The sequence below is a fragment of the Corvus brachyrhynchos genome, unplaced genomic scaffold, assembly GCF_000691975.1.
Source record: "Corvus brachyrhynchos isolate BGI_N302 unplaced genomic scaffold, ASM69197v1 scaffold100, whole genome shotgun sequence".
Taxonomy (NCBI): domain Eukaryota; kingdom Metazoa; phylum Chordata; class Aves; order Passeriformes; family Corvidae; genus Corvus; species Corvus brachyrhynchos.
The window spans coordinates 1,763,579-1,768,481 of NW_008236230.1; positions in this window are offsets into that span (position 1 = coordinate 1,763,579).

Genomic DNA, 4,903 nt, shown 5'->3' on the forward strand with positions numbered 1-4,903 from the left:
TGTGTGTGAGTTGGGTAAAAGGAGAGAAGTGCTGGAAGGGGAGGGGGGGGTTGCTTTAATTTCTTGTTATTTCTCTTTAGTTTTAATTCTATTAGTAATAAAACTCTTTCATTGTACTGCAACTGTTTAAGGTTTGTGCCTGCTTTGCTTTCTCCTAAATCTTATCTCACAGAAGGAAAATAAGTCATGAATATTTTGAACCAAAACCACTACAGATGTGCAGTATGGATGCCCTTGGCACAGACAGCTCATGAGGGGTGAGGACTCAGCAGAGCAGTGTCCATGGGCAGCCCTGTGTAGAGCATTTAGTTCAACTAAAGTCATTTAGTTCACCATTCCCTGCCTGCCTTATCTTCCATCAGCCATGCTGCCATGCATTATCTTCCATCCTCTATTGAAACTGCTGGTTCCTGGGGTGGGGCCACCTTCCATGAAGCATATTTTGTTCAATATCCAGCACTGCCATATTGTGGTCCATGACTTCTTGCTGGGAGTTGCAAGGCTCCATCACTGAACAGTAACTCAGCATAGATTAAGGAGCAGGGGGCAAGAGAGAAACATTTGAAAATATTGATGTCACAGACCTCCTCTCTTCCTCATGTTCTCTTTTCACTCTAGCTCTCTAACAAAAACCTTAACCTAAAAATAGTATCATAGAGAAGCCTTCTGCATTGACATGTGAAACAATCTTTGCCTAAATTTTGCAAGATATCATCAGCTTGTGGAGCCTGTCAGCGGGTCAGCTCTGTGACTGAAGTTTATTAGCAGGGCTGACAAGGTTGTGCCTGTCTGTCTGTGCCAGCAGCAAATCACGAGGTTTCCAAATCAGAGCCTCTTATTAACAGCAGTCCCTGTTCCTTGTTTTTATTTGTAGGACTGATTGAGGGCACTGTAAACCTGTAAGTGAGCAGTCCAAGGACGTGAGTTAGAGTCTGGGGGTCAGTGTCTGTGGGGAACAGCTTTGCAAGTGTGTGCACTGCCTGTGATTCCCCTGGTTTGCTGAGGTAGTAGCTCCAAAGTAAAGGAGCGTGTGAGGTAATACACAAGAGAAGTAGGCTACCCATGACTTCCTGGTATTCTTTAGCTCTCTTGCCTCTAGAGAATGGCACTCTTGGAAACACACAGCTGTCATCCAGACCTTATCAGATCTGATAGGTGGTTTGCCTGGAAAAAAAAAGCTTTATTTACTGAATTCTGATGCTTCTTTACCAGATGACTCATTGTCGCACTTCTTTTCCCTCTTCTCACTGAACTAGAATCGTGTAGCAAGTTGCTTTCATCCATTATGGCTTGTTGATAAGATGAAAGGACAAATTTTAAGCTTTTAAGATTTTTCTTATCCTATCAGAGATGAGCATCATTAAATTTTTCTCTCTGGTCAGCTGGTTGGCATTTGGAGCTGAGGAGTGCCATTTAGTATGAGTGACCTCACACCTGAAATTTAAATATTTTATAGAGTTCTTTGCATTGATTCTGGGACCCTCAAGTTGGGGGGATGAAGGTTGTTTGAATCCAGGTCTGCTTGCTGGATTTTAGCCAAGGACATTTGCACAAATATAATTCCTTGCTTATGACATTAAAAAAATCACACAAATTACAGTTTTCCCCATTGTTTCCCACAGACTGACCTAGCTCTCCAGGAAGGTGGCAAGAGAATTATTTGGTTTTAATTAGAATTGGATAAAGACTTCGAATACAATGGACCAACTATTTATTTTGCATGGAGTCGATGCAGTACAACTGGCTTCAATAAAGGTGTGCCAGTTTACAGCATGTGACAAACTGACAACATACAGCTCCTTAACGGCTAAAAAATGCACTAACTTTACAATCACAGGTTGATGTCAGCATTTGAGTGTCAAAACACTTGGATTTGAGCCATTTGAGGAAATAGGTGGGGTGGATAATGAAAACCAAGTGAATGTTTTTTCTTAATAGTAATTCCACCTCTGTTATTCTTTCATGTTAAATATCAAAATCCCAAATTTTTGCAGGTGAAACATTTTGGTGTGTGCTAGGCTGAAAGAAACACAGTCTAGTACAGACCTTCTCGTAGAGTATATCCCCCAGCTTTTAGACCAGAAGCAGTAATATTTGGTAGATTATGAAAGCTAGGCAGACAAATAGACCAAGCCTTTAATTACATGTCCTGGAGAATCTCTAGATCCTCTTAAATTGTTTTATTTTAATTTTATGAAATGAGAAAAATGTCCACATGTGGGTGGCTTGATTTGTATAGGAATAAGATGGAAGATTAAGACAAGAGCACTACTTTATTACATATATGTGTTTTCCTTACAGAAAAAAAAGGTAATTAGTTAAATTAATTAATTTAATTATACAGACCCATTTTAATAGCTTTTGATCATGTTAAATAATGACACAACACTTTTGAGGTAGAGTTCACCTAAGAAAGTCATCACAGTAGGCATTTAGGCTCAAAGGGGTGGCTGCAGTTAGCACACAGCAGGATTTTATGTAGATAGAATTAGGATATAGAAAATTGATTTTTAACCAACTATGAGGACCAAAAAAGAAAAATTATCATGCTCCTTAAGGGAATAGAAATGCAGTCACCCCCATGGGAAGAGAATTAAACTTCATTTCTCAATGAAGCTGAACTTCAACAAGATTCAATAATTAAACTGCTTGCTTTAGCAGTCAGGATATTTACAGCCAAATTATTGTTTCTTCCTGCTTAATTTATAGGAAGGCATATTTGCATTCAGTGCTTGTCTAAGTCACAGCCACAACACAGCATTTTCTGCTTAGAGGCCAAAGGCTGGAGGGGAACCTGAGCACTTGACAGAAGCCGGAGGTCAAGCCCCACCACCTCGACTCGTGTTGGACCGCAGAGCCTGTCCCTCCAAGAACCACAGCCAGCCCTGCTTGTCACTAGCTATTCTCATCAAATTAAGGGAAATTTTGAGACAGAAATGGCAACCCCTTTGAGGTTATATGTTTCACAGGCAGCTTATCTGTATTAAGTTGTGCCAGTATATATTGAACAAAACATTTGCCTTGGGCTCTGAGACAGTCTGATCGCTGTTATTAGCGCCTGGAAAAGCTTTCACAGGGAGTGGACCACTGTCACACAACAGCTGTCTGTCACCAGGGTGTTCTGAGGAGTTACAAGGAATGAGATGTTGGAGGCATGTGAGATTGATTGAGACTTGCCCTGAATTTGCAGCTTTTTCCTAGCGGTTCAAAGGCAATTTCTGTGATGCTCCATTCCTCCAGGCCTTAGGAATTAAAAATAGAGCAGGTCATTTGCACTGGCCTGAGCCCCACCACCACCATCATCAAACCTGTGAGCCGTCACCAGCTGGTTTCCTCTGGAATGCAAAGAAGCTGGTCCCAAAGGGGACATGGTGTACAATGCCCTGGGGCTGGCTGGCACCCCAGGCTCCTGGTGCAAAGCAGAGCTGCTGCTTCAAGCCTTCCTTGCACCACACAACAGAGCTGATCATCCCACTGCTGACCACAGAGCAGGAGCAACAAGTCTGAAGGAGAAGAGGGAGGAGAGGTGAAACAGCAAAGGCTGGGAAAAGAAGTGGATCTGAGCAGACAGAAAGAGAAGAGGAAGGAAAAGAATAAGGAAGGATGGCATTTGAGTGGACTGGTAAGGAGCAGAATAAATGTATCTGGGAAGAATTACATTTGCTCACTCCTTTCTAAATTAAGACTTGTAAACTAAAGTAAGGAAAATAATTGGGAAAACAAGAAGCAGGTGCAAAGCAGGATGCAATGTGTGGCTGGTAATGAGGAAGAGGATTTTTCTTCGTCATGCGGAGGAAATGCCAGGATAACAAGGGAATCAGATGCTGCTTCCTGGCAGCTTGAGTGAAAGGTAATGTCAGGAAGGGACATGACTTGTCACTTTTTATGATTTTTCAGTCCCCATAATGGCCTTTTTTATCAGATTACAAGATTATCTGAACTGGAGAAAAGAGTGAAAATGGATGTCTTGCTGCATATGCATGAAGGACAGCAGGGCAACAGGGAAGTGGAGGAACTCAGATGGGTCCCAACTGGAGACAGAAGTTCTCTTCACCAGTGTGAAGAGAAATGCCAAAAGTTCTCTCACGGCTTGAGTACAAGCAAAATTCCTCCTCACCTTTTCAAAATCCCTTGAAAATTTGAAGCACTGGAAAAGTATTTTCAGTAAGATAAACAAGAAGGCTCGTCCCCAAATGGAGGTCTATATAGAAACAGAATACAGAGAGCTGTTTAAGGAATTGTTTCTTTTAAAAATTCAAATCTGTTGTAAGATTATTTGAAGGAATTTTTAGTTTTGTTATTACTTCAGAAGCTCCCTGAGCTGTGTGACTGGACTTGCAGCTCCCCTAGGTCTTCCTGCCCCAAGTTCGCACCTAATAAAGCAGTGACTGAGGGATGTTACCATAAGAAGGCTGCTCTTTGGCCGCTGAAGGAACAGAAAATTAGGTATCAGCCAAGCTGCTGTTGCAAAACACCACCATGATACCTACTGGACCCATGGCTGCGATAGCCACCAACTGGTCTTGTCAGTGAGGGCTGATATGTAGCTGAAAATTCAGACTCTGAGGATGTCCTGTTGGTCCAGCTGCATGAGCTTCCACACAGGTTCAAGCCAGCTGCACATACAGATGTGGAAATTACTTTTGTATGCAAGTTGTCCAAACCTCTTTTTGTGGCAAAACTTATATTTAAAAGCTTGCCATGGCTCTGTCTGTGTTCTCTCTCTGGGTTACTTTGTGATATTGCTAGCCAGAGGTCAGACAATACACTCCTGGCCTTGCCAGCATCAGGGTTTGACATGAGTCAGAAACTTTGAATGTATGGATTGATTCCATCAACAAGATGAAGCCACAATACCTCTTGGAGGAGCGTAATTTATTTCAAGGCCACTGGAAGGTACAGT